The 13,722-nt window shown below is 38.0% G+C and overlaps 1 pseudogene; it reads left to right on the forward strand.

Annotated features, from left to right (window-relative positions):
* Nucleotides 1-2,201: 2,201 nt before the first annotated feature.
* On the forward strand, nucleotides 2,202-2,880 carry LOC124971506 (cell division control protein 42 homolog; annotated as a pseudogene).
* The last annotated feature ends 10,842 nt before the right edge of the window (nucleotides 2,881-13,722 follow it).

A 13,722-nucleotide genomic window follows, 5' to 3' on the forward strand; every position in this document is an offset into this window, starting at 1 on the left:
TATAAGGACACCTAATCTCATTCACAGGAGAGGAACCCTTATGGATATAATTTCCTCTTAAATACTATCACACTGGGAATAACTGAGTTTTGGGAAGGGCACATTCCTATCATAGACCAATTCCTATAAAGATGAAACTTGCAAAAATCATCAAAAGAAACAAATAACCTGAATAACTCTGTATCTATTAAAGTATTTAAATTATAGTTAGCCATTCATCAACTGGCAAACATTGGGTTGCTTCCAGTTTTTAACTTTTATGCGTAGTACTACTATGAACATTTATGTATAAGTTTTTCTGTAAGCATACAGTTTCATCTATCCTGGGTATATAAGTAAGAATGGAGTTTCTGGGTCATATATAAACTCTATGTTTAATCTATTGAGGAATTGGCAAACTGATTCCAAAGCAGCTATGCTAATTTGCATTCCTACCCACTGTGTGTAAGGGTCCCAATTCATGAATATCCCAATTTTTATTTATTTCTTTTTATTTATTTATTTATTTACTTATTTATTTATTATTTGTGGCTACCTTTCATCAAACAAGTCTATTGGTGCTATATTTCCAACAACTCACATGATTGTTAGCATTTTTAGCAACAAAGTATATTTAACTAATGTGTATATTGTTTTTTAGACACAATGCTCTTGCACACTTAGCAGACTACAATACAAACATAACTTTTACATGAACTAGGAAACCAAAATATTCAACTAATTCATTTTATTGTGATATTCATTATATTGTGATGGTCTATAACCAAACCTATGATATCTCTGAAGGATACTTGTATATGAAAGTTTTTCAGAATTCTTATTAGCACTTGATATTTCTGATTTTAGGAAAATTTAGCTACTCTTGTGCATATGTGGTGTTTGCATTTTAAAATGTTTCTTATTGACAGACAATAATTATACATTTTGTGGGATACAGTTTGTTACATTTTTACATTATGTATTGATTGACTCATGATACTTTAGGTTATCCATAATCTAAAACACTTATCATTTCTTTGTGATGAGAATATATTCCTCTCTTCTAGCTATTGTAGATTACATGATACAATATTGTTAACTATAATCACTTTCTGCATAATAGAACACCAACATTTTTTCCTCCTATCTGGCTATGACTTTGTAATCATTAAGTAATCTCTCCACATTCTCCTATCTGCCCTCACCTTCCCAGTCACTGGTAACCACTATTTTACTCACTAGTTCTGAGTTCCACTTTTTAGAGTCCACATATGAGTTTGAAATCATGTGACATTTGTCTTTAGATGTCTGGCTTATTGCACTTAACATTATGATCTCCAGTTCAATCGATGTTGCAAATGAATGAGGGAATTTTGTTCTTTCTTATGTCTAACTCATAGTCCATTTGTGTATATCTACCACATTTTCTTCATCCACTCATTCATCTATGGACATTTAGGTTGTTTACAAATCTTGACTATAGTGAATAGTGTCACAATGAACATGAAAATAAAGATATTTCTTGTCATAATAATTTTATTTCCTTTGGATAAATACCCAGTAGTAGGAATGATGGATTATATAGTCTTTTTGATTTTAAATTTCTTGAGGAAACTCCATACAGTTTTCTATAGTGACTGCACTAATTTATATACCCACCAAGAGTATATAAGACTACCTTTCTCCACATCCTTATCAGCATTTTTTATTTTTCATCTTTTGGGTTATAACTATACTAACTGTGGTAAAATGATATGTTATTGTTGTTTTGTTTTGCATCTCCCTGATGATTAGTGACATAGAGCATTTTTTACTGACATTTTTATTATCATTGTTCTATTGTGCTTAGATATCTCACTTTGGCTTGGATTGGCAATTCACTAATTTGTAATTCTATGATGAACATCTCTACATTTGCTTATTTGCAATTTGAATATCTTTTGGGGAACATGTCTATTTAGAGTGTTGTTCAGTTTTCAGTTGGGTTGTCATTTTAGCACTGAACTAAAAGGAGGTCTGTAATTCAAACATAGGTAGAAAGATTCTTGATATTCGATTTGGCAATGATTTTTTTTATATGAAACCACATACAAAAAAAGAAATTGTAAATAAAATTGACTACTACATCAAAATTAAAAACATCTGGGTGCTGTCAATGCCCCTGTGGAGAAGCCGAGGTCAACATCAAATTTTAAATAAAGTATATACCAACTAATTCAGCAATGCAAACAATTAAGTGTATTATTGTGGGTGATTATGCCACTGGTAAAACATGTCAGCAGAAGGAAAAATGTCAGGAGACATGTTTCACAACATGTCACAACATATAAATTTCCATTAGAATATGTACTAAAAAATTTTGACAACTATGCAGTCATTGTTATAATTAGTGCAGAGCCATATACTCTTGGACTTTTTGATGCTGCAGGGAAAGATGATTATGACAGATCATGACTACTGAGTTATCCACAAACAGATGTTTGTAGTATTGTTTTCATTGGTCTGTCTATCCTTCTTTGAAAATGAGAAAGAAGAGTGGGTGTATAAGGTAACTCATTATTGTATAAAGACTTCTCTTTTGCTTGTTGGGAGTGAAACTGATCTCAGAGATGATCCCTCTACTATTGAGAAGCCTACAAAGAACAAACAAAAGCCTATCACTGCAGAGACTGATAAAAAGCTGGCCTGTGATCTGAAGGCTTTCAAGTATATGGAATGTTCTGCGCTCACACAGAAAGGCCTAAAGAATGTGTTGGATGAAGAAATATTAGCTGTCTAGAGCCTCAAGAACCTAAGAAGAGTCACCGTAGGTACCACTATGCGTGCCCCTCCAGAGTCCTTTCTGCACAACTGACATCAGCATCATACAAAAAGCAATGTTTAAATCAAACTAAAGATTAAAAACTAAAATTTTGTTTTGCAATAATGACAAATGTCCTAAACAGTATTGAATGAAATTTATGAAAGTGGATGGATCCTGTCTTACCCTTCCTCATTCCTAGAATGTACTATTTATATGATTGTGACTTTCAAGGAAATTTGTCATTTGCTGATTTTTTGGAAGTTATTATAGTATACATATAACTTATGTGTGAAACAATACAAGAAGGTTCAGAGGTGAAAATAATAGACTATGAAAGCTTTAACCTAATTGATGTATTTATCACCTAGTAGGGATTAACTGGTGGTAACTTTAGGCAGGCAGGTTGTGGCTGGAGCAATGAGATCACTAGGATGTGTCTTTTGGATTTATATCTTGTTTCTGTTGAGTGGAGCTCTCTCTCTGCTTCATCTTTTCATGTCCTGAGCTGCTTTCCTCCACCACACCCTTCCTCCTTGAAGTTCTGATTCATCATAGGCCCAGAGTTATGGAGTCAGCCGATCATGGACTGAACCTCTGAAACCAGGAGCCAAAATAAGCCTTTCCACCTTTTAGTTGTTCTTGTTGGGTCTTTTGGTTACAGTGATGTAAAAATGACTAAACCAAAGTTAATTTCTAATTTCTTTCATTTATAAATGAAAAAGAATATTGCACCTTTTGAAATATACTTAAAGGATCAATGTAGTAATTTAAAAATCTTTCCCATCAGCCATTGTTTTATTTGCTTATCATAGATTTGCAACTCAATAGTGTGTGATATGGTGTTCTCAGAAACCAGCTGAAGACCTGGTATATAAAAGAAATATGAGTGACAATGCTAGAATAAATGCCTATGGAATGACTCACATCCTCTTTAAAGTTATGAGGATGGAGGCCTGCTTTACTAAAGAGCTGGGGGTGGGGTAGAGGTATGAAGAACATTTAACAACAAGGTGACTAGTCAAGGGAATCCTCTCACTTCTGTTTTGTGCATGAGGAACATAGAGCAGCCAGTTGGGGCTCTTAAGTTTAATAAAAGTCATGGGAAAAGCCTTATGAAGACTCCCAATAAGTGTTATTAAGGATTTTATCAAATGATTTTGGTCATGGTTTCCAATTTTAAAAAATGTTTATGTATCTTTTCTACCTTATCCAAATCCTAATTCTTGTAGTTTTATTAGTGTTGAACCAGTGCTTTCTCATGTTTCATTTTTACATGCATTCTTTTCAGATGTATTAAACAAAAACCCTCAAAAATTAAAAGCATCTGTGAATTAAGGAACACAAAGAATAGAATGAAAAGGAAGCATACAGAATATGAGAAAATAGTTCCCTTTCACATATCCAATCAGGGATTAATATCCAGAATACATAAATAATGTCTACAGCTCAACAAGTATCTTTTTTTTTTTAAATGGACAAATGGCTTCAATAGAGTTTTCTACTAAGATAAGCAAATCACCAACGAGTATCTGAAAAGATACTGAACTTCACTAATCATTAAAGAAATACAAATCAAATCACAGTGAGATACCACCATATCGCGTTCCCTCTGCCCGCAGAGAGAGACACGACAAACGTCTGAAGCTTTGGAAGTTTATTGTGCACAGTCTTCCTTTCTTTCCCTCTTTTCTATCCCCTTCTCTCTTTTCTTTCTCTCGCTCTCTTTCCCTCTGCTTAACTCTCGCCTGCTCTGGTCGCTCCGCTTCTCCCACTCGACTCTTGCCCTCACTCGCACTCTTCTTCCTCGCTTCTACCACCCCCTCCCAGGAAGTTACCAAGCTTATATACACTTCAACCAATCAAGGGAGAGTACACGAGGTAAACGGCGAACAGCTGTAGGTATAGAATAGGCACACGAGAGAGGCATGCACTAATCACATTGTTAACTAGCTAATACTGTATAGCCAACCGCTTTTGGCTCAGCGCCAGGTGCCATCTTGACCGTGCCCAAGGCTGGGAGTCCCGGGTACCCCGACACCACCACATACTCATTAAAATATAATACTATAAAAATAAAAGAAAAATATTGGGATTGTGGATCAATGAAAGGGTGCTGACCTAGCATGTATGAGGCCCTGGGTTTAATCCTCAGCACCTCAGGAAAATAAATAAATAAATAAATAAAAACTGTTGGTAAAGATGTGGAGAAGTTGGAACAATGTTTACTGCTGAAGGAAAGGTAAAAATGTGCAGTCATGAGAAAACAGTATAATGGTTCATCAAAAAAATTAAAAGTTACTCAACCTTAAAGAAGAATGAAATTATGGCATTTGCCAGTAAATGGATGGAGCTGGAGAATATCATGCTACATGAAATAAGCCAATCCCCCAAAACCAAAGGTTGAATGTTTTCTTTGATATGAGGATGATAATTCACAATGGCAGGGCTAGGGAGGAATAGAGATACTTTAGATTAGGTAGAGGGGAGTGAAGGGAGGGGAGGGAGTATGGAGGTAGGAAGTACAGCACAGCAAAACAGACATTATGACCTCATGTATATATATAACTGCAAGACTGGTGGGGTTCTACATCATGTACAACCAGGAGATTGAGTATCAAAGTGCATTCTACTGTCATGTATAACTAATTAAAACAAATAGAAAATATTTTAAATAAAAGTGGAACCACCATATGATCCAGTAATACATCTTTTGAATTTACACCCCAAAATTGAAAGCAAGAACTCAAATACATATCTGCAAACCCATGTTCATAGATGTATTATTCACAATAGCCTAAAGGAGCAATCAACCAAACCATCTACGAATGGATGAATGGACAAATGCAATATGGTATATACATACAGTAAAATGGTTTGTTAGCTTAATAAGGAAGAAAATCTGGCACATGTTACATGGATGAACCTTGAGGACATTATGCTAAGTGAAATAAGCCAGTCACAAAAAGACAAATGTAGTATGATTCTAATGATGTCAGATGCCAAGAGTAGTTAATTTCATAGAGAAAGATAATATGATGGTGGCTTTTAAGGGGTGGGCAGAGGGAGTAATATGGACTTATTGTGTCATAGATATGGAGATACCATTTTGAAAGATGGAGAGATTTATGACTTAAGGTGATAGGTGCACAAAAATATGAATGCACTGAATATCTCTCAACTACACACAGACAAATGGTTACAATGATAAGTTTTATATGTATTTTACCACAATTAAAAAATTTAGATCAATTGACCATAAATATATGGGTTTCTCTTACACTCAATTCTATTTTCTTAATTCATAGGACCTTTTGTATATATGTACTGTGTGCCATGGGGGATCAGAACACCAGGTTCCTATACAGGTTCCCTTCATAACACTAGGTCAATTTGGGGGCATTTGTTTACTTTCCTAGGTGACTAGAGTGAAATGCTCCTCTCCACAGGTTTTCCTGTCGGGTGTGAATGTGCCAAGGTTTTCTATACACACTTGAGACGTTCACTGCTGCGAGCCAAGACCTAGGATTTCTCCCAACAGTACTACACTGTTGATGAATAGTGCCATGCATTTTGTATTAGATTAATTTCAACAAATTTGTCTTTTAACAAATTTTGTCTAACCCTACCAAAACACCTTAGCTATCATCCTGAGTGTTTTATGCACAGGATTTTTTGACACATACCCTGACACAGAATGTTTCAAGGAATGATATTACAATACTTTGTTCACAACTCATTAACTCTATTGACTTTATCTATAATTTAATTAGTTATTCAGTTTTCTGTTACTGTAGCAAAATATCTAAGATAATAAAATTTTAAAAGGAAGCACTTAATAAGACTTCATTGTGCTCAAATATGCCCTAAAGAATTCCACTATTATGTATAATTATAATGCATCAATTAAAACAAATATTTTCAGCAAAAATGGAAAGAATTCTTTTAGCTCAGTTTTGGAGGCTTCATTCCATGGTTGGTTAGCCCCGTTATTTCTGGACCTGTGGCAAGGAAACACATCAGAGTGGGAAACAATGGCAAGATGTTCACCTCAAGACAGCTGAGAAGTGAAAGAGGGGAAGATGAAGGGGCTGAGGTCCCAGTACGTCCTTCAAGGGCACACCCTTAATGACCTAAGTTCCTCCCACTAAGCACCAACTTTTAGAGGTTCTACCACCACCCAATGCACTTCAATGCATTGAGAACCAAGTTGCTCACACATGGGCCTTTGGGAGACATTTAATATGCAAACTATATCAATGACATCATTTGGTAGACTTTAACAAAAAATTCATATACAAATAAAATTATTACAAGTAGTAAGTTAAGTTCATCTATCTAGAGGAGTAGGTGCCTAGGAAAATCAGTTTAATCAATGACACAAAAAAGGCATTATTTACAAATTACTGTTGTCAATACTTGGGTGTAGCATATTACACTACATTTTTCTTTTTTTGAAAACAGTTTTCTTTTTCTATTGCTTTGTTTTTTATGAATTAATTTTATTTTTAATTAAAGTAATACTTGTACATATTTAGGAGGTACATTGTGTTGCTTTGACGTGTAATTTTGTGGTTTTTCAGTACAACAAGGAGACCTCAACTCTGGTATCTCTACACAATGTAAAACAACACAGTAATAAAAGTAAAAATATATACATACACACAATAGCATTTATGAATATCAAAAATCTTTTGCTGAGGACTAGGGTTGTAGCTCAGTGGTAGAGTGCTTGCCTGGCACATGAGAGGCACTGGGTTCAATTCTCATTACCACATAAAAAAATAAATAAATAAAATAAAGGTATTGTGTCCATCTACAACTAAAAATATATTTTTAAAAATCTTTTGCTGAGTGACAAGACACACAGAGGAGCTGGAGGTGTAGCTCAGTGGCAGAGCACTTGCCTAGCATGTGTGAGGCACTGTGTTTGATCCTCGGCACTGCAAAATAAAAAAATAAATTAAATAAAGGTATTATATCCATACATATGTATATGAAAAGACAAACACAAAGAGGACATGCTAAATGATACCCTTTATAGGAAATTCTAGATATAGCAAAACTAATTTACAGAACCAAAAATCAGACCAAGATTTGCCTGTAAATGAAGGGGGTAGAAATGTATTGGGAATATACAAGAAGAAACATTCTCCCAAGAAGATAAAGTTTTCCATACTCATAAGAGATTGCAGTTACACATGCATGTACAATTGTCAAATATCAGCAGATAATAAAGTTCGGATCTGGGCATTTTCTTTATGTAAAAGTTATTTCAAAAGAAAAAAGGAAGTATAAGGAAATTCTAGTAAATCATTTACATACGGAATTTTCTGGATCAGAAAATACTGTTGCCTATAGCTTACATTAAAATGTATCCAGAAACTCACAAGAATTTTGGAATAGATAATGAATAGACTTAGATACATATATATGTGATGAAGAAAGTATAAGGAATAAATTGGACATAACTTTCCTATGTTCATGTATGAATATACGACCAGTGTAACTCCACATCATGCAAAACCACAAAAAAGGGAAGTTATATTGCATGTATGTATGATATGTCAAAGTACGTTCTGTCATATATAACTAAAAAGAACAAAAAAAAATATTTTGAAAAAACTATAGTAACCTATGAATATGGAGTCTCTAGGTAGTGATTACATCAATGGTTCACAGTACAACCAAGTTGAACTTGCTGAGTATATGAGAATAGGTTTCAAAATAATTTTGATATTAAACTGCTAGCAAAATGGGATTATATTGAATATAAACTTTCACTCTACTTAATTAGATTTCAGTGTAGTTTGATCATTTACTTGTTATTACTATCTATTCAATGGAAAAAAGTTTATGTGCCATTATTTTGGCCTATTGGAGTATTCAAAATATTTTACAATTCAAGAATGTCATTAACATTATGGCAGTGAAAACTTTGTTCTTATGAAAGATTATTGACTGAGTAAAAAATTCCATAACTTAATACCTTCAGGGTCAAAAAAAAAATGTCAAAGGTGATGGTGTCTATTTTACAGAGCAACCCAAGAGTGATGCATACTAGTTTTTACTTGTACACACACAATTTGAGAGGGCCACTATGGAGTTCAATGCAAACTAATACAATAAGTAAATTTATTTTCATAAGTATTGCTTTGTTGCAACTCCTGCCTTATGAAGAATATAAATTTTGCTAGGTGCAATGGGGCATGCCTGTAAACCAAAAGACTCAGGAGGCTGAAACAGGAAGATAATGAGTTCAAATCCAACCGCAGAAACTTAGGGAGGCCCTAAGGAACATGACAAGACCCTATTCAAAACAAAAAATAACAAGGCTACAGATGTGGCTCAGTGGTTAAGAACCCCCTGGGTTCAATCACCATTACCTAAAAATGTTTTCTAAAATCTTATTTTAAATAAATGCTTATGAATAAATATATTGGTACAAAATATCAGGAAATCCAAATCAATGTGAGAGGATGATAAACAATAACCACATATCCCATTGAAATTTATAACTTTTAAAATATAATACTTCACATTTTCTATGCTTCAGGTAAAGAGGAACACACAAAGTTCTAACCTAGGAACCAGACTGTGCAAAAGGAAAACAGGGTTCCTAATGAAAAAGATGTCAATGCAAAAACTGGGAGGTTTCGTGAATATGATTTCACACAGACAATAACAATCAATAAAGATAATACTATAAAAGCTACCGTCAGGAATATTTGAGAAGATACTGCACCTAAATGGATCTGACAGCAGGGAGAATGTATGCGATAATTTAGTTATTTATTAAAACAAATACAAAGTAGAGTGGACATATGTAGAAATGAAAATCATAATCAAATGGAAGATCTACTTCATGGCACAGGGAAAATACACCAATAACAAAATAAAAATGTTGCCCTTGCAACAGGAATGCACTGGGCTCTGAGCCAACGGCTTCAGCACAGTTGTCTGAAAAAAGGCTGAGGCAGATTGCATGCAGCGTGGGTAAATCCCAAGAGGAGCAGGGAATGGTCTTTGAATTGCAACACGGTTCATAAAACAGGGTTCCTAGACCTGTGCTGCCCTGGCGTGTGGAGTCCTCATGGCACTGTGCTGATCAAGAAGGGGCCCAGAATGCTCTCTGGTCAGGGAGTCACAGGTCAGGGATAGAGGCTAGAAGGTGGCACTGGGCTTTCAATTTCAGAGCATTCTGCATGTCAGGAAATGGAGGCAGCCTGTGTCCTAGGAGGAGAAAGCCGAACTACCTTACTGATTAAAGAGTAAAAGTCGAGAGGGGTGTGTCTGGGCGCTGTTAAAGCACTTGCAGGTCAGTGGTTGTAGCTAGACTGGATTCAAGGCTCCAGATGTCAAAGCAGAAGTTGGAGGTGAATGGGAATCATCACTGCATCGCAAAGCAGTTTGGGATCTGAAATTCAAAGTCAGAAATTGAGTGTCAAAATGCCCTTGGTTAAGGGGATTGTGCTTAGCACTGATGGCGTCATACTCCTGCAAATCCACCTCTCTTTGATAAGCACACATGTACATTGGAAGCCACCAACAGAAGATCACGGGGAAAGGGTTGCAGTCTTTATTGGAGAGAAACAGAGAACCAACATCCTGAGGTGATCTTCTTTTAGGAGAATGGTGGCTATTCCCAAAGCCCTTGATCAAATTCCTCAGAGACCCAAGAAGAAATTCAAAATTCCCTAAAGAATTAGTGAAAAGCAAACACATTCTGTAATCCAAGCTTGACAGTTGTTTAGTGGGAGATGTAAGCAGTAGGGCTCTGGAGTTCATTCTATTTTGATATAGATCTCCAAAGTCAATTAGCTGAAATGCAAAGCCACAAGGGAATATCTTTATGGAGATATGGGGTTTCCAGAGCCATCCATTCAGCCTTTGGGACCCACAAATTATTGCTGAGGGTGGAGGCAGGATAAGGGTGGAATGTTTTTGGTCCCTCCTCGGTATGCTGTTGCTTCTACTTTACTCTCAGAACTCAGCATGACCATCCTTATTATACCTGGTCAGACCGCTGGGAGGACAGGGCCACAGGTGGGCTCACCCACCCATTGATCCCCAGTGTTTTGTGCAACACCTGTCATGTCCAAATGCTTCATGAATTGTGTGCCGAACACACAAAGCAATGAATGAATGAGAAGGACTCTTGAGGTGTTAGATGGAACAGACCTGCCCTGGTGTTGAAAGCAGGAAAGAGTTTCTCAGGATTAAAGGACAAGATGGGCCACTGGTTCAGGTTCACAAGGTGCTTCAGGATCATGGGGGATCTGGACTCTCTGGGACTCAAGATTGGACAGCATTTTCCTGAACTATGATGGAGAGGGGCTCATCTGGGATTTTGCTAAGACTCCCCTGCCCATCCTAGAAATTCCAAGGCGCTTGATGAGGCAGTGAGAATGCAAGACTGGGCTAGGACTCTGGAAATAGCAGTGGGCTTAGTGATGATTGATTGGGACTCCACTAGGCCCTGACCAGTGGCGGGGGAGCATCCCTGCCCATTTCTTGCAAATCAAAGCATTTTTCTGTCAGTCTTTGAGGATGAACACGACCAGATGCCTGAGATGTTTTACGAATTCTGAATAATGCTTACATTGCAACCTGACTTGATCCAAAGGTCTTTATGGCTCAGAGAGTTAAAGTCAATGAGTCCTTTACACTGAGATTTCAATGCAAACTGCTAATTTCTAATGCCTTGAAACTATGCTTTCTCACCCTCACTGATATTAATTTTCAAATTGGGACAACCGATTTTGTTGTTTGCTTCTTTTTAATACAATACAAAAGAAATGAAGAGAATAAAGACAGTGCAAAACCTTTGCTCAAGAACTGATTAGTTAGGAAAAATGTAAAACTACAAATTCAATGCGTGAGCTAACAATCTTAGAAGATAAATTGCTTGGAAGGAATTGAAGGGATTTATCCCAAAAGATCTTCCCTCCTGCCCACAGACCCATACTGATCCCTTCAGGGTTTCAACCATTGCAAACCAGACTTTCTCTGCTGTTCCCCTCTGCTACACACGGAGTACCTCCAGAGAAAAGGGACAGGAGTGCACAGTGATGGAGTGACCAGCTGCAATTCCAGCCTCTTACATGCAACCTCCACACTGCTGCAGGTGAGTCAAGCAATGACCTCACTGACCAGAGCTGGCTCTCGGATTCGTCTTCAACACTGCTCTTTGCCCGGGTTCTGGTGTTCTCCCTTGCATGGGTAGGTTTCCTCAGTTATTTATGTGAAGTCCCAGGCGGGTTCTGCCCTGGAGTCCACAATGCTGGCTTATTCACCCTCAGCTGGCTACACAGGAACTGCAATTTTGACTGATCCATTCCAGCAGAGGTGCAGTTCCCAGGCCTCCAGGTCTGCCAGGGTGATTCCCATCAACCAGGGTTTTACTGGCTCTGAGAATGTTAGACTGGCATGACACTATGAACCTCATACAGCATGGTGACACCTTCCCACCATCTGACACTCTCATTTTGCACGTCAGCGAACCAAGGCTTCAGCAACTGAGGTGGTATGTCAGAGGGCAAAGGGCAAGGTAGTTTCAGACTCCAAACCAAGAACCCTATCCCTATCCAATTGCCATTTCCATGCTACAGCTTACGATTCTAACAGTGTACACCTGTTAATCAATATAAAAACAGAAAAGATTTGGGTTGCCTACAAATTTGAAAGTTTCGGTCCATGATCCATTGGCTGCTTAGATTTGGGCCTGTGTTGAGGCAGCACATCATGGAAGGACTGTGTGTTGAGCAGAACCACTCACCTCATGGCACAGAAGCAAAAGAGAGGAGAAAGGCACTGGGCTCCCAGTTGTCTCTGAAGGAATGCACCAATGCCCTGAACGCTGGTCACCAGTACCCACCATATCGGCCTTGACACCTCCCAGTAGCACCAAGGTAGGGAGCGAGCCTTAATCTCATGGACCCTTGGGGACACTAAAGACCCAAACCATAGCAAGAAGTGAGCATAGGAACCGAGAAGATATCAGGGAGTCTAACACAAGAACCTGCCAGTGAGGTAAGGAACAATGAGCCATGATCCTGCAAAGGGGCAGACACTGAGGCAGAGGGAGAGCCAAGTCGCAGAAAAGTACTGAAGTCCATTCCAGCAAACTATTGAAAGGAGGAGGATGTGATCAGCACTGGCGGTTTTTACTTATCAGTCAAGTCAGACAAGTATTGATGACTATTGACCAGAAACGACGAGTCGCTTTTGTCACACAGGGTATGTGCAGTCTTCCTTTCTTTGGAGTAGCGGGCATAAAAGTTTAATGGGTGGATTGAAGAAAAAATAGAAATAAAAATTGGAGAAATCAAGGAGAGACAGTGGTGGAGGTGTCTGTGCCTGGTGTCCCCTCCCAGCATCGAGGCATAAGGACACTTGCTATGGACCCAACACAGGCCTTCCACCCCAAAGGAGACAAAACCTACTCTTACTAGCTGCCTGATGAAGGATGAGGTTGGTCTTTGGGAGCACTAAGCGCTTCTTCTCCCCGGGTGAGGTTATGTGTTCTCCTGGCAACAGCCAGTCCATCTGCAGCGTACACTTTAATAAGCTCAGCTTTGGTGTCAAGTGATGGCCACACTCTCCTACTCTCTCTGGCTTCCGGTTGCTATGGTGATGTGGGCAGGGGCCAGAAGCCCTGCTCTCTCCGTGTAAATGAGTGGGAGCCTGTGAGTGTAGAGGGGGGAGTTTAGTGGGAGGGGGAATTTCTTGCTGGTGTAAAGAGCCCTATGCACTCGAGCCTGTTAGTGATTAACACCTCCTGTGCCCTGCTTGCAAGGAATCACACCATCATTACCAGAGCAGACTGCTTAGACTGAACAGGAGCCTTGGAGCACATAACAGAGGGTTTTCATTAGTCATTTCCCAGAAGAATGCACTGCATCAGGAAGTGCTTTCTCACTAGTAGTGCCTCTCTGGTAGGA

The sequence above is a fragment of the Sciurus carolinensis genome, chromosome X (genome assembly GCF_902686445.1).
Source record: "Sciurus carolinensis chromosome X, mSciCar1.2, whole genome shotgun sequence".
NCBI lineage: Eukaryota > Metazoa > Chordata > Mammalia > Rodentia > Sciuridae > Sciurus > Sciurus carolinensis.